This window comes from Phoenix dactylifera, chromosome 4 (genome assembly GCF_051530095.1).
Source record: "Phoenix dactylifera cultivar Ajwa chromosome 4, Ajwa_hap1_PhDact_Kaust_v1.1, whole genome shotgun sequence".
NCBI lineage: Eukaryota > Viridiplantae > Streptophyta > Magnoliopsida > Arecales > Arecaceae > Phoenix > Phoenix dactylifera.
This window is the reverse complement of record NC_143193.1, coordinates 22,850,148-22,872,291: the sequence shown is the minus strand read 5'-3', so window position 1 is coordinate 22,872,291 and position 22,144 is coordinate 22,850,148.

Genomic DNA, 22,144 nt, shown 5'->3' with positions numbered 1-22,144 from the left:
TCATTGGGTCCTCACCTAACAGTTATTGGTGCCCAACCCCACCTTTACCCCACAACATCTCATGTCTAATAGAGAGGTCCAGTCCCCCGATGCAACTTGCCCACTGTGCCCAGCCGAGACAAATCAACATCGAAAAGACCTTAGCAGCTCTACTACGGTGGAAGACCTATGGACTTAATATTGCATAATCAAGTCTTAGTGTTTGCAACTTGAGTTCTTCATAAGAGGTAATCGAACAATTGGCCAGGTAAGCAGGTGGGAGACTCCCCTTACTCAGAGAGTAAGGTCCTAATTAAGTAACCACCTTATAGGCTTGCCTAGACACCAATTAGATCAATTAATCTAATATGACTAACTCATGTTGGTTCACCCTCGACTGATTAGGGAGGTTTCGATTTAGGTCTCACTCGATCGCGTATTCACATCTCATGCAAATATAAGTCTACCCACATAATTATAAGCATTAAACATCCAGGCATTTATCAAAAATAAAATTAAATGGTGATGATCATAGATCCAGGATGGGGTCATTTTACAAGCACATGCACATCAATTGGTTTGATCGTCTTCAACTCTTGACTCGATCTTGATCCTCTAGGTCCAATTGTGATCAACTCCTTGATCCATCTTCAATCAACCCTTGATCTTGATCCACGCATGTTGAGCTTGTTGATATACATATCGATCAACCATCGACGTGCAACACACATCACAGATTACATCCCAGATTGCTTTAAAAATTAAATAAAAATAAAAATAAAATTACAACCCTTTTCATTGAGACACGCAGGTCTCTAATACATAAATTTAAGATGCACGCAGGCATCTGAAAATTAAAATTACATGCATCACAGAATATCGCAGAACATTTCAGCACATTCAAAGGGTCCATCCATGATCATCACCATACGCATCACATGCATAAAAATTATTTTCAGATCTATAATTTAATTGATTATTCCATCTCATGACTTGCTGATCATGCTAGATTTGACTCTAAATATTTGTAATCACATTATCAAAGCTTTAGAATCATTAATCTAAGCATCTAAAAATTAGTATGCAGAAAAATCAGCAAGCTGAAAATTCTGCATACATAAATTTCAGCAAGCCTAATCCCTTAAATATCAGATCTAAAATGCCTTGAAAAATTTAATTCTAATCTTAATCTACATAACCATGGCTCTGATACCACTGTTAGCATCCCACATATGCCATAAAAATTTCGAAATAATTTTCAGATTGCAGCGGAAAAACATATGCGGGATCCGTTCATCGCATGAACGTGTTTTAAAACCTTTCGTTTGTAGATAGATTAGAATTAAATTATTTTAAACCATTTTAAAATCATTAAGAAGATCAGATCTTCACCTTGTGCGGGTAGATGGTCTCCGCAAATCTGATTTACGTGGTATTTGATCAAGGCTCAGTGGAAGCCGCACACGCGTTCGGCCTCTACAGGTATCCACACGAAGTACTGACTCGATCGAAGCCTTTGGATCTCACCGGGGTGCTAGCTCCCTTGCAGAGATGGCTATGGATGGCTGAAGTCCTCTCCTTTGAATCAACCTTTGATTGGCTTGAGAGGAAGAAGAAGAAGGATGGATTTAGGAAGAAGAAAACAAGACCCGCAACCTTTCTCTTTTTCTTCCTTTTTGGAACCAAGATGAAGAAGGAAGAGGGCGTCCCAAGCTTTTCTTTTTCTTCTCTTGATTGTGGCTCAAAGGAGGAAGATGGAGAAGGGTGCTCACGGCTGGAATGAGGAGAAAAACATTCTTTTTGGCCGAAATTCCATGCTCCCATTTTAATTGCAAAGGGATAAAGATGAGCTCCTATTTTTTAGGAGCTCATCCTTATCTCTATTTCATGCCACCTAGGAGGGGCATGCGCCCCTCCTTTTTCTCCCACGCATGGCTCAAAGGGAGGGGCATATTCCCCTCCCTCTTATCCATTTAAATCTGCCACTTAATCAAATTAATGGGTGATTTAATTTGGGTCTAGTGCATGAGTCCAATCCTAGTCAAAATAGGACTTGTATGGACCTATTTCAATTTCCTCCCAATTCTAATCTAATTAGGACTTAATTGAACCATGACTCTATTGAACTCTTCAATCCTAATCCAATTAGGAGTCATAAAATTAATTAGATTAAATTTAAAATTAATTAGGACTTAAGAAAATCCTAATCTAATCAGGACTTGTTCAAATTTCAGCCCTAAGACAATTAGGACATTAGAAATCCTATTCCAAGTAGGACTCTAATTTAATTTGAAATCCTAATCTAATTAGGACTCCATGATTCCCACTCCAAGTAGGACTCATGATCAAGTCCAATTAATTAAATCCAATTAATTAAATTAAATTACAATCCGATTGAAATTATTCCTTCTTCTAGCCACTAACTCTTAGCGGGTTTTCATTTATCAATCTAATTGATTATTTGTGATTCCTAATCACATTTGTTACGGGGGAACTTAGCCACCATGCCCCACGTGACCGGCACGCGCGCCCAGGAAGACTACGGCAGCCCCTTGATCCAGCAATCCGACCCCGAGTCGGACATCTTCGGCTCCGCAGCCCGACCCCGAGTCGGACATCTTCGGCTCCGCAGCCCGACCCCGAGTCGGCTGCCCCTTGATCCAGCAATCCGACCCCGAGTCGGACATCTTCGGCTCCGCAGCCCGACCCCGAGTCGGCTGCCCCTTGATCCAGCAATCCGACCCCGAGTCGGACATCTTCGGCTCCGCAGCCCGACCCCGAGTCGGCAGCCCCTTGATCCAGCAATCCGACCCCGAGTCGGACATCTTCGTCTCCGCAGCCCGACCCCGAGTCGGACATCTCTCGACAACGACAGGCTATTCCCCAGAGGCACGCCGCAGCCTCCTGCTCCACTACTCCCTGCAACGGTTGTATTTGGCGCTGCTCCACGATCCCCTGTAACAGCCGTACAAGGCGGAGCTCCACTACGCCCTGTCATGGCCGTACCCAGCGCTGCCCCACGACGCCCTGTAACGGCCGTGTCAGTGGCAGCTCCATCGTGCCCCATGATGACGAACCCCCCTGAAAGACCCCCCAGCCTGGTATATATGCAGCTGGGGGGAGGAGGGGGGGTAAGCAAGAACTTCCAGTGCATTCTCTTACTTGCTACTATTATCTCTCCTTCTCCTCCAATCTCCTCTGACTTGATCGTCGGAGGGCCCCCACTACCCCAGTGGTGGTGCGAGGCTTGCTTGCAGGTTTTCCGGTGGAAGGTGGAGCGCAATCAACACCAACCAAGGCAACTCAAACGGAACCCCGTTCACACCGCTGTGCCAATCGTTCTCGGTTTGGACCACCAGCAACAGTTGGCGCTAGAGGAAGGGCCGAATCTCAGAGCGATCGTAATGGCACGGCGAGGTGGTCGTGGAGCTTCCAATGCCTCCGGTCGCGGGGCCTCTCGCGCCTCCGGCCGGGAGGCCGCTGCGTCTCCAACACATTCTCAGCAACACTCCACCGTTCCACCCCCCATTCAGATGGTCGAAGCCGCTCAGTTCGACCAGTTAGCCCAGCAGGTTCGCACCCTCGCGGAGGCAGTGCAGAACCTGCAGGGTGTGATGTCTCGGGCGCCGCAGCGGGCCCAGTAGCCGCTGCTCCCTGAGCGCTCACCTGTCCTCCTCAACCCGCGCTCCTTCCTCTCCCATGGCGAGGAGCGCCGGCGCGAGGAAGATTCTCGAGCACGGTCCATTCTGCCGGGACCTTCCCATCGGAGCTGCGCGGGGTACGAGAGGCAGGCCCGGGCGCGTTCCCAGACCCCCCAGTCCTCAAGGAACCTGCGCTCCAGTCGGTCCCCCTCTCGGTGCTCCTTGTCTCCCACCCATCGGTCGCGCTCCCTGGACCGGCGGGTGGACGATCTCCACCGACAACTCCAGGTCCTGAAGGGCCACTCCAAAGATTCCTTCGCCGACTTGGAGATCTCCTCCCAGCCGGCGCTTGCCTCGAGGATCCTGCGGACCCCGAATCCGCCGCCGGGGTTTAAAATGCCGGCGATCGAGCCCTATGACGGGGCGGCGCTTGCCTCGAGGATCACGTCGAGAGTTTCAGGACCCTTATGCTCCTCCACGGAGCATCAGATCCTCTCCTCTGCAAGGCCTTCCCGGCGACCTTCCGTGGCCCGGCAAGGGCGTGGTTCGCCGGCTTGGAGGTTAACTCAATCCAGTCCTTCGACCAGTTTACTCGCCTCTTCATCACCCATTTCGCCGTCAGTAGCCGGCGGCGACTGGTCTCCGACTCCCTCTTTGATGTCCGGCAAAACGAGGGAGAAAGCTTGCGGGATTATCTTACCCGCTTCAACAAGGCTACACTGGAAGTCCGGAACCTGAGCCAGGAGGTGGCTCTTTCAGCCCTGAAGCGTGGCTTCCGAAAGGGCAGACTCACCTTCTCCCTGGACAAACGCCTGCCGCGGAGCTTCCCGGAGCTGTTGTCCCGGGCGAACCAGTATGCGGACGCCGAGGAGGCGGCCGCCCACCGGAGCAAGGAGGCCGCCGAGATCCCTCCAAAGCTCGGGAAGAAAAGGCGAAAAGAGGCACGCCAGAGGAGGAGCCCGACGCCTCAACGTCGGCGCAGAAGCCTGTCGCCGGCGAGGAACTACGGCGCCCTACGCCCTCGTTCTCCGCCCCGACGTTTCAACCGGTACACTCCTCTCCTGACTCCCCGGGCCCAGATCCTCATGGAAATCAAGGAGCGGGAGGACCTCCCGGTCCCGAGACAGATGAAGAAGATTCCTGGGAGGAGGCCCTCTCGGGCGTACTGTGAGTACCACCGGGACCACGGCCACGACACCGAAGACTGCTTCCAGCTTCGGGACGAGATCGAGGCTCTCATCCGCCGAGGGCGTCTCGGTCGATATGTGAACGACCGACGTCCCCCCGCAGACTCGCGTCCGGCCGACCCGGCCCCTCAGGAGCCTCGGGAGCAGAATCGACCCGTCGCGGGCGTGATCCACACTATCACTGGAGGATGCCCCCGGCCCGAGAGGAACGCAGGAGGCTCGACTGAAGCGTCAGGGGCAGCCGTCGCAAAGAGGCAGAGGGTCGGTAATGTAATCACTTTTTGTGATGAAGATGTAAAGGGGGTTCAGACCCCCCACGATGACGCCATGGTGATCTCCCTCACTATGGCAAACTATGATGTAAGGCGTGTTCTTGTGGATAGTGGAAGCTCAGCTGATATTTTGTTTTACGAGGCCTTCCAAAAGATGAGCTTGTCCAGACAATTGTTGCACAAAACATCCACCCCCCTCATAGGATTCACTGGTGACGCTATCTCGGCCGAAGGTGTCGTTGAGCTGCCTGTGACTGCGGGCGTTGCACCCGCAGAAGCCACGGTGCGGCTCGGGTTCTTGGTCGTCCGTGTTCCCTCGGCCTACAACGCTATCCTCGGACGACCCGGACTGAACGCCCTTCGCGCGGTGGTCTCTACGTACCACTTGCTCATGCGGTTCCCCACGGCGGCCGGAATTGGAGAGGTCCGAGGTGACCAACCGACCGCAAGGCAATGTTTCCTAGCAACTCTCAAAGGGAAGAAGCCCGTAGAAGCCTTAAGCGTCGAGTCCCTCGACGCTAGAGACGAGGTGGCCTTGCGGCACGGGGAGCCGGCCGAGGGTGTGATCGAAGTTCCCCTCGAGGAAGGTCGCCCGGACAGGACGATCCGGGTCGGCGCCAATCTCGACCTGGGAGCTCGGGCCCGGTTGGTGGAATTCCTCCGAGCCAATGTCGATGTGTTTGCCTGGTCGGCGGCCGATGTACCTGGGATCGACCCGGAGGTCATTTCTCACGCCCTCAACGTCGACCCGACCCACCGACCGGTAAAACAGAAGAAGAGACACTGTGCCCCGGATCGGATCCGAGTGGTCGACCAGGAGGTAGACAAGCTCTTGGAGGCAGGATTCATAAGGGAGGTCAGCTACCCCGAATGGCTGGCAAATGTCGTACTTGTCCGGAGGCGAGCGGAAAGTGGAGGATGTGCGTCGACTACACCGACCTGAACAAGGCATGCCCCAAGGATAGCTTTCCGCTTCCGCGGATAGACCAACTGGTCGACGCGACTTCCGAATATCAGCTGCTGTCTTTCATGGACGCCTTCTCCGGCTACAACCAGATAATGATGGCTCCACAGGACGAGGAGAAAACTGCCTTTATAACAGACCGGGGGCTGTACTATTACAAGGTAATGCCCTTCGGTCTGAAGAAAGCTGGCGCCACTTACCAGCGTCTCGTCAACAAAATCTTCAAAGAACAAATCGGCCGGAACATGGAGGTGTACGTGGACGATATGCTGGTGAAGAGCCGCCATGCAGACCAGCACATCGCGGATCTGGAGGAGACTTTCGCCACCTTGCGGAAGTTTCACATGAAGCTGAACCCAGCGAAGTGCGCCTTTGGCGCTTCGGCCGGGAGGTTCCTCGGTTTCATTGTCAACCAGCGGGGGATCGAAGCCAACCCGGACAAAATCAAGGCCATCCAAGATATATCCCCTCCGACCAAAGTGAAGGAGGTTCAGGAGCTCGCTGGGAGGGTCGCCGCGCTCGGACGATTTGTGGCAAAATCGGCCGAACGCTGCCAACCTTTCTTCAAGGTGTTGAAACGCCCGAAAGACTTCCTCTGGATGGCCGAATGTCAAGCAGCATTCGACCAGCTCAAGGAATACTTGGCGTCTTCTCCCCTGCTGTCCAAGCCGCAAGAAGGGGAGATGCTCTACCTCTATCTGGCGGTCTCCCCAACCACAGTCAGTGCGGTACTGGTTCGGAAAGAGGCAAAGCTCCAGAAGCCTGTGTACTACATCAGCCGGGTCCTACGGGATGCCGAGACGCGGTATACGAAGGCTGAAAAGATCGCCTTCGCGCTGCTGACCGCGACCAGGAGGCTTCGCCCCTATTTCCAGGCCCATTCTGTCACCCTCTTGACCGATCAACCGCTGCGGCAGATCCTCAGCAATCCTGAGAATACGGGACGGCTGGTGAAGTGGGCAGTAGAACTTGGTGAGTTCGACATCCGCTACCAGCCCCGACCCGCCATCAAGGCCCAGGCGCTCGCGGATTTCCTCGTTGAGTGCACGGTGCAGGAGGCGGAACCTAGGTCGTCGGAAACACCCAGCCTCGACCTCCCGATTTGGACGCTTCACATCGATGGGTCGTCGAACCCCGAAGGTGGAGGGGCCGGGCTGGTCCTTACCAGTCCTGATGGAGTGATAGCCGAGTATGCCTTGAGGTTCGGATTTCCAGTGACCAACAACGAGGCGGAGTACGAGGCCCTAGTCACGGGACTCAAACTCACCAAGGAGCTCGGCATCCGGCGCCTGAAGGTCTTCACCGACTCCCAGCTGGTGGTCGTGCAGGTCCGTGGGGAGTTCGAAGCCCGGAACCCGACCATGCAGAATTACGTCCGGAAGGTGCAAGCACTCATTCCCGACCTCGGCAGTGTCGACATCCAGCAGGTCCCAAGAAGTGAAAATGCCAGGGCCGACAGGTTGTCCCGCTTAGTGGGCGCAGACGCGCACAACTTGTCGAGGGCGATCTACCTGGAGACCCTGGATGCCCCGAGCATCGGCGAGGCTGGAGCGGTGATGGCGATTGATCCGGAGCCGTCTTGGATGGACCCGCTTGTCGCCTACCTCGCCGAAGGGATCCTCCCTGAAGACGAAGATCAAGCTCGGCGACTTGTTATGAAGTCCGCCCACTACGTACTCTATGAAGGGAGGCTGTATCGGACCTCGTTCACCGCCCCCCTCTTAAAGTGCCTCCGCCCCTCGGAAGCGGCCTACGTCCCCGGCGAAGTCCACGAAGGCGTTTGCGGATCACACTTGGGGGCTAGGTCCTTGGCGCACAAGATCATGAGGCAAGGCTATTATTGGCCTACCTTGTTGGAGGACTTAAAGGATCATGTACGGAAATGCGACGCCTGCCAGCGCCACGCCAACGTCCAGAGAGTCCCTTCTGTCCCCTTGGCACCAATCACTGCACCCTGGCCCTTCGCCCAGTGGGGAATGGATATCCTCGGACCATTCTCCGTCGCTTCAGCTCAGCGGAAATTTTTGATTGTTGCAATCGACTACTTCACCAAGTGGGTGGAGGCAGAGCCGCTGGCCACTATCACGGAGGCGCAAGTCCGGAAGTTCGTGAAGAAGAACATCATTGTCCGATTTGGGGTACCTCGGGTCCTCATCTCGGATAATGGCCGACAGTTCGACAACAAGCATTTCCGTGACTTCTGCGAGGAGTTCGGGATCGAGCATCGGTTCACATCTGTGTCGCATCCCCAAACCAACGGCGAGGCCGAGGTCACAAATCGGACAATCCTCCAAGGAATCAAAGCGCGAATCGGTCGGACGGGGCAAGCTTGGGTCGAAGAACTCGAGAATGTCCTTTGGGCGTATCGGACCACGCATCGGACCCCTACCGGGGAGACGCCTTTCAGCCTAACCTATGGCACGAAAGCCGTTGTCCCCGTGGAGCTCGGACTCCCCTCACCTCGGGTGGCCGCGCACCGACCCGAGGCCAATTCGGAGCAACTCCGAGGGAACCTGGATCTCTTGGAAGAAGCGAGGGAAATGGCGCAGGTTCGGATGGCGATGTATCAGCGGAGGGTGGCCCGATATTACAACTCCAAGGTCCGACCGAAGCTTTTCAGAATCGGAGATCTGGTGCTAAGGCGAGCTAAAGCATCTCAACCTGCGGAAGGTGGGAAGCTAGCGCCAAATTGGGAAGGCCCGTATAGGGTTCGCTGGGTAAACCGACCTGGCTCCTACCAGTTGGAGGCCCTAGATGGTCGAGAAATTCCAAGGAGCTGGAATTCCGCTAACCTGCGGATGTATTACCAGTAGAACGACAATGCCAGAAAGACAGTTCAAAAATGTATAACACTTTTCATTTCAATAATTTCTGGTTACAACGGCGTGCTCGTGTGATTACAAGGAATTCCCAGAGGGGAATTAGGGTGTAAAGAAAGTAAAGAAGAGGTGGAGACTCCGAGGAGCTGGAGATCTGGGATCCCGAAACCTCCATCCGAAGCGGCTGCAATCCCACCGGAAGTGGGTGCCTCCAACCGGAGGCGCCATCGACGTCTCACGAAAAAGACGAAGAGCCAGCGCGGATGAAGAAGAAGTGGACGAAGGAGAAGTCCACACTGCTCCTACCCAGAGGCGCCATCCACGCCTCACGAAAAAGACGAGGAGCCGCCGCAGACGAAGCTCCCGCTGCCTCCAGGGGAACGCCACCTCCAAGGGATATTCCGGTCCTCCCCAGTGTTAGGGAAGAGAAGGAATACAAGGGAGAAGAGCATATGGAGGCGCGGTCCCGGATCAAGCGCCTGGTGCGGAGCTCAATCGGGAGGCCGAACTTCAAGGAGGGGAGACGTGATCCCGGATGAAACGCCTAGAGCGGAGTTCCGCCGGGGAGAACCTCCTTGTTGATCCCAGATGAAACGGCTAGTTGGCGGAAGTCGCAAAGGGCGCGCCTCCCGTTCCTTCGGTAGGGGTCTCTCAACCATGCGCCGAAGAGGAGGCCCACGATCCATGGCAACCTGAACAGCTCCGGCTTGGCAGGCTCCATCGCACCTGCACCTATATTTATAGCCAAACTGCGGCCCCCCGGTCGTTCCGATGCGGGTGGCTCCAATAAATGCGGGCGCATTGAATCCGGAGCCGATCCGGCTCTCGAGGCGTATCTTTCCGCGATTTCCTAAGCGTTATTCTCCTTAATCGCATTCTTTGTGCAGGACACTCCGGGTGGCCTGTACCCCTAGGTCCACATATCTCCGCTCGCGCCCAGGCCGCATCCGCCTCGAAGAACGCGCGTATCGCGGCCGCTTAACTGACACTCCTCGCAAGCAGCAACTGGCGATCCGATTTCCCAGGTAACCCCTCAATTAGCATTTAATGCCCATCTGGTGTTCCCCAGGCGACGCTTGGAGAGGAGGAGAAACACGATCGCAGCTGGCCACGGAGAAATCCCGTCGGGCGGCAAGCGACAGGCGCACGACCAGCGAGCGGAATTTTCCGAGGCTCGGCCCTCGGATGCCAGGCTACCCGATGATCATCCCGGGAGCAGACTAGCCTGAAACCCCGACCGGTCGCCTCGGCTTGTGTCAGCCTTGGCCGACCAACGAGCAGAATTTCCCGAGGCTCGGCCCTCGGATGCCAGGCTAACCCGATGATCATCCCGGGAGCAGACTAGCCTGAAGCCCCGACCGGTCGCCTCGGCTTGCGCCAGCCTTGGCCGACCAACGAGCGAAATTTTCCGAGGTTCGGCCCTCGGATGCCAGGCTACCCGATGATCATCCCGGGAGCAGACTAGCCTGAAGCCCCGACTGTTAGATGTATGCCCTAGAAGCCAATTTGGCTGACACATTGTTGATTCTAGGGACATAATTTTGTACTTGACTATTTATTATTGAATAAATAAAAGGCATCTTTTCATTCATATTGTTTATGTGTCTATGAATCGTCCAAGAAATTAATAAGATGATGATACATATTCTCAAGAGTTGAGAATTTGAGCCATGTATCATTGGTGATTAATTTCTAAATGCTCCTGATCAATGGATCATCACGAGGACGGTGATCGATCCGATCAGTGCACAGATCACTTTCCTTCTGGATGGACGAGACTTGAGTCCACAGTGTAGGGACACTGAAGTGATAGTGCAGGTGCTTGTTAGAGAACAAGGGTACTGAGCGTGACCAAGACAAGAAGTCACTTGGATGTCTATCCACTCGTCAGTGACTTGCTTGATGTTGCAGTAGTGTGACTGGTCCTTTGACCTGCGGTGCTTCGGCTACTCACAGTGAGGTTATTGTAGTTTGACTGCACACATACATGGTCTCTAGCCATATGGGTCCATGCAGTGTAGATTGGCTGCAGTAGGTTCACTGTAGGAGTAGGGTATGCACCTATAAGGAATCTATCGACCTTGATAGAAGAGGAGTGATCCTATGTGATTTGTTAGACTGAGTTCTAAGACCTTGGCCAGGGCAGTAATATAAAGTGGAAAAGGAGTTTTCCACTATCGAACTCAAGTCGAACAAATCTTGACATATGACAGACAATGGGGTTTGACGAGTTGTCCATGACCTCCGTCCTGTAGGGATCCACGATAGTAGGACTGTATCACATGTTAACTGCACCTAGAGGTTCATCATTCCATTCTGCTGGGTAGCCACTACATGCTGCTAGGTGTCACTGGTGGATGGTGGGACTCATAAGGATTATCTTGATGATCGATAAACCCTAATGAGTTGAGTTGGAATCGTTCCAACCCATTGAAAGGAGTTTTCAATGATATAGTGATAGAGATCACAATATATCTCACTACCAGTCAGAATAGAACCTATGGGGTCACACACACTAGAAGTATTGACCGATCTGATGGTTGAAATCGTGATTAGGAATCACAAGTAATCAATTTGATTGATAAGAAGTTGAAGAAGGAACAAAGGGAATTAATTAATTGGACTTAAACACAAATCCTACTTCGGGTAGGATTCCTAGAGTCCTAATTGGATTAGGACTAGGTATCCTAGTTGGAGTAGGACTGGGATTCCTATTTGGAATAGGATTCCTACAATCCTAATGAGATTAGGAATTTTGAATTGGATTCCTACTTGGAGTAGGATTCCTAGAAATCCTAATTGGATTAGGACTTCGGATTCAAATGGAGTCCTAATTGGATTAGGACTAAAATTAAACAAATCCTAATTAGATTAGGATTCCTTAAGTCCTAATTAATTATTAATCTAATGAATCAACATGACTCCTAATTGGATTAGGATTGAAGAGTTCAATTGAGTCATGGTTCATTCAAGTCCTAATTGGATTAGGACTAGCATAGATTAAACCCAATTGATTCATGATTTGGTTAAAGCCTAATAGGATTAGGACTTAGCCATAAGAGGGACACCTAATCCTCCTTAGAGGAGGATTAGGGCATCACAAGAAGGAGGGATCACGCCCCTCCTCCTTCCCTTGTGCGGCATGAAGAGAGGGCGGCGCCCCTCTTAGGCAAGTTGTCATGGAGCTCCTAAATGTTAGGAGCTCCACTCCCTTTATAAGGAGGACTAGGGCCGGCCCCAAGCAAGAACCTCTCTCTCCTCCTCCTCCAAGCCGTGGCCATCCTCATCCTCCCTTGTTTCAGCCGCAAGGAAGAGAGAAGCCAAAGAAAGGGTGGCGGCCTCCTTCCCTTCTCTTCCTCCATCCAACGCAGGGAGATAGAAAGAAGGCTGCAGGGGCTTGGATCTTCTTCCTCTTCTTCATCCTTCTTCTTCCTCCTTCTAAGCACAATCAAGAGTTGATTGAGAGGGAGGACATCAGCCATCAAAGCTATCTCTGCAAGGGAGCTAGCACCCCGGTGAGATAGAAAGCTTGGATCGGATCCTGCTTCGTGTGGATACCCGTAGAGGCCGGACGTTTGAACGGCTTCAAGCGAACCCTCTTCCAAAACCACGAATTCAGATTTGCGGTGATCATCTACCCGCGCAAGGTGAAGATTTGATCTTCCTAATAGTTTTAAAAGTTTTAATTCTTACCTAATTACGAAAGGTCTAGAAACAACGTTCATGCGATGAACGTCGAACCCGTGCATGCCGATTCCGCTGCCATCTGATTTTTGTTTTGAAATATCAGCGGCATGGGCGGATTTCCAACAGTGGTATCAGAGCCTAGGCTTCGTAGATTAAGGTAAGAATTAAATATCTAAAGGCATATTAGATCTGAAAATTAAATGATCATGCATGCTGAAAAATTCTGCATGCAGATTTTTCAGGGGTGCTGATTTTTACATGCTGATTTTTATGTGATAAAAAGATGATTCTAATTGCATTGTTAATGGGATTACAAAGTTTAGAATCATGATTAGCATGATCAGCGACCTATGTCATGATATAATCAGTTAAGTTTCAGATCTGAAAATTATAATTGTAGCATACGGTGATGATCACAGGATTCAACCCCTTTTGGTATCAAATGTAATGACCTGCGATGTGATCTGCGATGTCATGTAATTTTTCAGATGCTTGCATGCATCTTATTTGATGTTTTGAGAGGCCTGCGTGCCTCCTAAAAGGAGATGTAAATTATTTTTATTTTTATTTTACATCTGGTTGTATTTCTGTGATGTGATGTACATCAACGATCAAGTTGAAGCAAAGGCATGAGATGAAAGGTGATCCAAGCGGTTGATGGCGATGGGATCAAGGGTTGATCAAGGATCGAATCAAGGAGGCTTGGAACCAATTCAAGAGTTGAAGACCACTTGATCAATTGATGTGCATGTGCTTGTAATACGACCTAATTAGAATCCATGATCATCACCTAGTTAAAGTTTAGCTTTAATTATTGCCGCGATTATAACTGCCTGCAATGCGCCGTTTGCATATGATGTGAATGAGAGTCGGGTAGATAGGTCTACATGTGATGTAGCAAACCCAATTGAGACCTAAATCAAAACCTCCTCAATCAAGTCGAGAGTGAACCGACATGAGCAAGTCATATTAGATTAATTGATCTAATTGGTGTCTAGGAAAGCATGAAAGGTGGTTACTTAATTAGGACCTTACTCTCTGAGTAAGGGGAGCCTCCCACCTGCTTACCTGGCCAATTGTTCGATTACCTCTTATGAAAGGCTCAAGTTGCAAACACTAAGACCTGATTAACCAATATTAAGTCAATAGGTTTTCCACTGTAGTAGAGCTGCTAAGGCCTTTCTGATGTTGACTTGTCTCGGCTGGATACAGTGGTCAAGTTGCATTGGGGGGCTGGACCTCTCTATAGACATGAGATGTTGTAGGGTAAAGGTGGGGTTGGGCACCAATAACTGTTAGGTGAGGACCCAATGACGACTTTATTCCTACGGTTATACAGTGGGTCTGACTTAACTAAGAAATGAGACCAATAACTGTTAGGTGAGGTCTTCATGGCTTAGAGACCAAGTTGCACTGCAACATGCTTGAGAAGCATTGTACAAGAGTTGTACACTCATCCATCTATGTGTCACCAATAACTGTTAGGTGAGGTGGCATGTAAATTGGTGGGACCGCAGTACCCACTAGAAACCCTAGTCGTGTGGGATTTCCGTTTTCCTACCAGGGGAGTGTGAGGAATTCGAGAAAATAGTGGGAGTCACAATTTGTTCTAAAAGACCTTAGGACAGATTAGGATCAAGTACAAAAGTCTAACTAGAATCTTTACTCTCTGCAGATACAATGTCGGCTTCAAACCCTTTGACCCGTATTCTTGAGACCAACCGACTGACCGGAACCAATTACAAGGACTGGCTTAGAAATCTCAAAATAGTTTTGGACTGTGAGAAGATAGGCTACATACTCGATTCAGATATCCCCACATTACCAGCACGTCCCACTGATGTTCAGCGTGAGATGCATAAAAAGTGGTTGGACGATGACATTAGAGTAAAATGCTATATGATGGCATCTATGTCTAATGAACTCCAATGCCAGCATGAAAATATAAAGACTGCTAGGGACATACTGGCACACCTGCAAGAGTTGTATGGTGAGCAAAGTCGCACAGCTCGTTTTGAAGTGTCCAAGAGGCTTTTCAAAGCGAAGATGCGCGAGGGACAGTCTGTCCATGATCACGGTCTGACCATGATCAAGGACCTAGAGGAGCTTGAGAAGCTCGGTATGGACATGCACAAGGAATTGCAAGTGGATTTGATCCTACAGTCACTTCCTGATTCATTTGGTCAGTTTATAGTAAACTACCACATGAATAAGATTGAATGCACTAAGACTGAACTAATCAACATGTTGGTAACTGCTGAGGGAGCCTTGAAAGGTTCAAGGGGCAATGTCCTCGCTGCTGAGTTGACTTCTGGTTCCAAGAGAAAGTCTACTTGGAAGAAAAAGAAGCCTGCAAAGAAGCAGAAGAAAGACAAGAAGCCAAAGAAGGAAGTTCAAAAGAAAAAGGCTAACGACAAAGGAAAATGTTTCCACTGCAATGTCGAAGGCCACTGGAAGAGAAACTGTCCTTCATACCTCGAGAGCCTGAAGAACAAGAAAGGTGACACACCTTCAGAAGGTATAGACTTGCTCATTATTGAAACTAATCTAACGGTTTCTTCTACTTCTAGTTGGGTTATAGATTCTGGTTCTAGTGCTCATTTGTGCACTACCATGCAGGGTCTAAAGGAAAGTAGAAGGCTGGCGGAAGGTGCAGTAACCCTTCGGGTTGGCAACGGGGCAAAAGTTGCTGCTGTGGCTGTGGGCACCTACCATCTGCGACTACCGTCTGGATTTAGTTTAATACTTAGAGACTGTTATTATGTACCTGTTGCTAGCAGAAATTTGATTTCTGTTTCATGTCTAGCACAGGAAGGTCATGTTTTTACATTTGACAAAGACTACTGTTCTATTTATTTGAGAAATAAAATAGTCGCACGTGGTTTCATGATTGACAGTCTCTATCATTTACATATGGATGTATCTGTGAATGTTACCGAGCAAGATGTGAGTGCCAAAGGATCCAAAAGATCCAGAGATGAGATAAACCAAAGGTATTTGTGGCACCTTAGGCTTGGCAATATTGGAGAGGACAGAATGAACAAAATGGATAAAGATGGGCTTTTAGGCTCATTGACTTCCGAGTCATATCCAGTTTGCGAGTCCTGTCTTCAAGGAAAGATGGCTAGACTGCCCTTTGTAGGACATGGGGAGAGGACCACCGAAATACTTACCCTAGTACATACAGATGTATGTGGCCCATTCGATGTGCTAGCCAGGGGACGTTATTCTTACTTCATTACCTTTACCGATGATTATTCACGGTATGGGTATGTGTATCTTATGAGACACAAGTCTGACTCTTTTGAAAAGTTCAAAGAGTTCAAGAATGAAGTAGAAAAACAAACTGGAAAACCACTTAAGGCTCTTCGATCAGATCGAGGAGGAGAATACTTTAGTGGGGAATTCCGGGACTATCTCAAAGAAAACGGCATAGTCTCACAATGGACACCTTCGGGTACACCTCAACTCAACGGGGTGTCAGAGAGGAGGAATCGGACCCTATTGGATATGGTCAGGTCCATGATGAGCTTCACTGATTTACCTATGTTCCTTTGGGGAGATGCCTTACTCACAGCGATTTATTTATTGAATAGAGTTCCCTCTAAATCCGTTCCTACCACACCGTATGAGATATGGCATGGTAAGAAACCAAGTCTGGGTCATCTCAAGATTTGGGGGTGTCCGGCCCACGTCAAGCGACTACAGGCGGACAAGTTAGAAGCTAGGACCATAAGTGCTCGTTTTATAGGATATCCTAAAGAGTCATTAGGATACAATTTTTACGTCTCAGAGGATCACAATGTGTTTGTGAGCCGTCATGCCATCTTCTTGGAAAATCAGTTTATCCTCGATAGAGGCAGTGGGAGGAAAATTGAGCTTGAAGAGAAAGTCTCTGAAAAGCAACGAGTCATGGATTCTATTGAACCCATTCATACAGAGCCAGTACACGATGTCCCTCGACCACCTCGTAGATCTAGTAGGATCTCCCATCCTCCCGATAGATACTTAGGTATACTAGAAGAGGATACCGAGGAAATGTTCCTAGTGGGAGATAGGGATCACATACAGGATCCCAAAACCTACAACGAGGCGATATCTGATATCGATTCCGAGAAATGGCTGGAAGCAATGAAGTCAGAGTTAGACTCCATGCGTTCCAACCAAGTCTGGACCTTAGTAGACCCACCAGAAGGTATTGTACCTATTGGATGCAAATGGATCTACAAAAGGAAGATAGGTTCGGATGGAGAGGTAGAGACCTATAAGGCAAGGCTTGTGGCGAAAGGGTATAGTCAGCGCGAAGGCATTGACTATCAGGAGACCTTTTCACCTGTAGCCATGCTAAAATACATCCGAACATTGCTTGCCATTGCAGCATTTCATGATTATGAAATCTGGCAGATGGATGTGAAAACTGCTTTCCTGAATGTATATCTTGATGAAGATATCTATATGGAACAGCCTTTGGGTTTCACTTCCAGTGATGGAGATCACAAGGTCTGCAAGCTGCAAAGGTCCATCTATGGACTAAAGCAAGCATCTCGGAGTTGGAACACTCGTTTCGATGACGCAATCAAAACGTTTGATTTCATCAAAAACGAAGAGGAACCGTGTGTTTACAAAAAGGTTAGTGGGAGTACGGTCGTTTTTTCGTACTGTACGTAGATGACATTCTCCTAATAGAGAATGATATTCCCATGCTAACCTCGGTTAAGGTCTGGTTGTCAAAAAGAATTCTCCATGAAAGACCTTGGGGAAGCATCCTATATTTTGGGAATAAAGGTCTATAGAGATAGATCTAAAAGAATGCTTGGCCTTTCACAGAAGATGTACATAGAGGAGGTGCTGAAGAGATTCAACACATGAGCAAGATTCCCTATGCATCGGCAATGGGAAGCCTCATGTATGCCATGCTGTGTACATAACCTGATATAGCTCTTGCTGTGAGTGTCACAAGCAGATATCAGTCGGATCCAGGCAAGAAGCACTGGATAGCTGTGAAAGAACAGTCTTAAGTACTTGAGAAGAACTAAGGACATGTTCTTGGTCTTTGGGAGAAGATCAGAGTTGAAGGTAGAAGGATGCACACATATAGATGATAGAAAGTCTACATCAGAATATGTGCAATTGTGGTTTAGTAAATTGGAAGAGTTCCAAACAACCGATCATTATAGATCTACCTTAGAAGCTGAATGTTAAGCCGTATCTAAGGGTGCAGTGGAAACCTTCTGATTAAAAGTTAATTGCAGAGTTAGGTGTAATGTCATTAGATGCCATAACAGTTTACTGCGATAACATTGGCACCATAGCACTAGCTATGGAGCCATGGTCTCATCAGAAGTCCAAGCACATAGAGCGGCACTTCCATTTCATACGCGACTATGATGTAGAGGTGCAGAGAGTAGACTCCGCGGATAACGTGGCAGACCCTTTCACTAAGCAGCTGAGTCAGCAAAAGACTGAAGCCCACCTTGAGAAGATGGGCCTAAGATATATGACCAATTGGTTTTAGTGCAAGTGGGAGATTGTTAGATGTATGCCCTAGAAGCCAATTTGGCTGACACATTGTTGATTCTAGGGACATAATTTTGTACTTGACTATTTATTATTGAATAAATAAAAGGCATCTTTTCATTCATATTGTTTATGTGTCTATGAATCGTCCAAGAAATTAATAAGATGATGATACATATTCTCAAGAGTTGAGAATTTGAGCCATGTATCATTGGTGATTAATTTCTAAATGCTCCTGATCAATGGATCATCACGAGGACGGTGATCGATCCGATCAGTGCACAGATCACTTTCCTTCTGGATGGACGAGACTTGAGTCCACAGTGTAGGGACACTGAAGTGATAGTGCAGGTGCTTGTTAGAGAACAAGGGTACTGAGCGTGACCAAGACAAGAAGTCACTTGGATGTCTATCCACTCGTCAGTGACTTGCTTGATGTTGCAGTAGTGTGACTGGTCCTTTGACCTGCGGTGCTTCGGCTACTCACAGTGAGGTTATTGTAGTTTGATTGCACACATACATGGTCTCTAGCCATATGGGTCCATGCAGTGTAGATTGGCTGCAGTAGGTTCACTGTAGGAGTAGGGTATGCACCTATAAGGAATCTATCGACCTTGATAGAAGAGGAGTGATCCTATGTGATTTGTTAGACTGAGTTCTAAGACCTTGGCCAGGGCAGTAATATAAAGTGGAAAAGGAGTTTTCCACTATCGAACTCAAGTCGAACAAATCTTGACATATGACAGACAATGGGGTTTGACGAGTTGTCCATGACCTCCGTCCTGTAGGGATCCACGATAGTAGGACTGTATCACATGTTAACTGCACCTAGAGGTTCATCATTCCATTCTGCTGGGTAGCCACTACATGCTGCTAGGTGTCACTGGTGGATGGTGGGACTCATAGGGATTATCTTGATGATCGATAAACCCTAATGAGTTGAGTTGGAATCGTTCCAACCCATTGAAAGGAGTTTTCAATGATATAGTGATAGAGATCACAATATATCTCACTACCAGTCAGAATAGAACCTATGGGGTCACACACACTAGAAGTATTGACCGATCTGATGGTTGAAATCGTGATTAGGAATCACAAGTAATCAATTTGATTGATAAGAAGTTGAAGAAGGAACAAAGGGAATTAATTAATTGGACTTAAACACAAATCCTACTTCGGGTAGGATTCCTAGAGTCCTAATTGGATTAGGACTAGGAATCCTAGTTGGAGTAGGACTGGGATTCCTATTTGGAATAGGATTCCTACAATCCTAATGAGATTAGGAATTTTGAATTGGATTCCTACTTGGAGTAGGATTCCTAGAAATCCTAATTGGATTAGGACTTCGGATTCAAATGGAGTCCTAATTGGATTAGGACTAAAATTAAACAAATCCTAATTAGATTAGGATTCCTTAAGTCCTAATTAATTATTAATCTAATGAATCAACATGACTCCTAATTGGATTAGGATTGAAGAGTTCAATTGAGTCATGGTTCATTCAAGTCCTAATTGGATTAGGACTAGCATAGATTAAACCCAATTGATTCATGATTTGGTTAAAGCCTAATAGGATTAGGACTTAGCCATAAGAGGGACACCTAATCCTCCTTAGAGGAGGATTAGGGCATCACAAGAAGGAGGGATCACGCCCCTCCTCCTTCCCTTGTGCGGCATGAAGAGAGGGCGGCGCCCCTCTTAGGCAAGTTGTCATGGAGCTCCTAAATGTTAGGAGCTCCACTCCCTTTATAAGGAGGACTAGGGCCGGCCCCAAGCAAGAACCTCTCTCTCCTCCTCCTCCAAGCCGTGGCCATCCTCATCCTCCCTTGTTTCAGCCGCAAGCAAGAGAGAAGCCAAAGAAAGGGTGGCGGCCTCCTTCCCTTCTCTTCCTCCATCCAACGCAGGGAGATAGAAAGAAGGCTGCAGGGGCTTGGATCTTCTTCCTCTTCTTCATCCTTCTTCTTCCTCCTTCTAAGCACAATCAAGAGTTGATTGAGAGGGAGGACATCAGCCATCAAAGCTATCTCTGCAAGGGAGCTAGCACCCCGGTGAGATAGAAAGCTTGGATCGGATCCTGCTTCGTGTGGATACCCGTAGAGGCCGGACGTTTGAACGGCTTCAAGCGAACCCTCTTCCAAAACCACGAATTCAGATTTGCGGTGATCATCTACCCGCGCAAGGTGAAGATTTGATCTTCCTAATAGTTTTAAAAGTTTTAATTCTTACCTAATTACGAAAGGTCTAGAAACAACGTTCATGCGATGAACGTCGAACCCGTGCATGCCGATTCCGCTGCCATCTGATTTTTGTTTTGAAATATCAGCGGCATGGGCGGATTCCCAACACCGACCGGTCGCCACGGCTTGCGCCAGCCTTGGCCGACCAACGAGCGGAATTTCCCGAGGCTCGGCCCTCGGATGCCAGGCTAACCCGATGATCATCCCGGGAGCAGACTAGCCTGAAGCCCCGACCGGTCGCCTCGGCTTGCGCCAGCCTTGGCCGACCAACGAGCGGAATTTTCCGAGGCTCGGCCCTCGGATGCCAGGCTACCCGATGATCATCCCGGGAGCAGACTAGCCTGAAGCCCCGACCGGTCGCCTCGGCTTGCGCCAGCCTTGGCCGACCAACGAGCGGAATTTCCCGAGGCTCGGCCCTCGGATGCCAGGCTAACCCGATGATCATCCCGGGAGCAGACTAGCCTGAAGCCCCGACCGGTCGCCTCGGCTTGCGCCAGCCTTGGCCGACCAACGAGCGGAATTTCCCGAGGCTCGGCCCTCGGATGCCAGGCTAACCCGATGATCATCCCGGGAGCAGACTAGCCTGAAGCCCCGACCGGTCGCCTCGGCTTGCGCCAGCCTTGGCCGACCAACGAGCGGAATTTCCCGAGGCTCGGCCCTCGGATGCCAGGCTACCCGATGATCATCCCGGGAGCAGACTAGCCTGAAGCCCCGACCGGTCGCCTCGGCTTGCGCCAGCCTTGGCCGACCAACGAGCGGAATCTTCCGAGGCTCGGCCCTCGGATGCCAGGCTAACCCGATGATCATCCCGGGAGCAAACTAGCCTGAAGCCCCGACCGGTCGCCTCGGCTTGCGCCAGCCTTGGCCGACCAACGAGCGGAATTTTCCGAGGCTCGGCCCTCGGATGCCAGGCTACCCGATGATCATCCCGGGAGCAGACTAGCCTGAAGCCCCGACCGGTCGCCTCGGCTTGCGCCAGCCTTGGCCGACCAACAAGCGAAATCTCCCGAGGCTCGGTCCTCGGATGCCAGGCTAACCCGATGATCATCCCGGGAGCAAACTAGCCTGAAGCCCCGACCGGTCGCCTCGGCTTGCGCCAGCCTTGGCCGACCAACGAGCGGAATTTTCTGAGGCCTAACCCTCGGATGCCTGGCCTAGCGCCGGAAGAATTTCCTGAGGCCTAACCCTCGGATGCCTGGCTTAGTGCCGAAAGAATTTCCTGAGGCCTAACCCGCGGATGCCTGGCCTAGTGCCGGAAGAATTTCCTGAGGCCTAACCCTCGGATGCCTGACTTAGCGCCGGAAGAAGTTCCTGAGGCCTAACCCTCGGATGCCTGGCTTAGCGCCGGAAGAAGTTTCTGAGGCCTAACCCTCGGATGCATGGCTTAGCGCCGGAAGAAGTTCCTGAGGCCTAACCCTCGGATGCCTGGCCTAGCGCCGGAAGAATTTCCTGAGGCCTAACCCTCGGATGCCTGGCTTAGTGCCGGAAGAAGTTCCTGAGGCCTAACCCTCGGATGCCTGGCCTAGCGCCGGAAGAATTTCCTGAGGCCTAACCCTCAGATGCCTGGCTTAGTGCCGGAAGAATTTTCTGAGGCCTAACCCTCGGATGCCTGGCCTAGTGCCGGAAGAATTTCCTGAGGCCTAACCCTCGGATGCCTGGCCTAGTGCCGGAAGAATTTCCTGAGGCCTAACCCTCGGATGCCTGGCCTAGTACCGGAAGAATTTCCTGAGGCCTAACCCTCGGATGCCCGGCTTAGCGCCGGAAGAAGTTCCTGAGGCCTAACCCTCGGATGCCTGGCTTAGCGCCGGAAGAATTTCCTGAGGCCTAACCCTCAGATATCT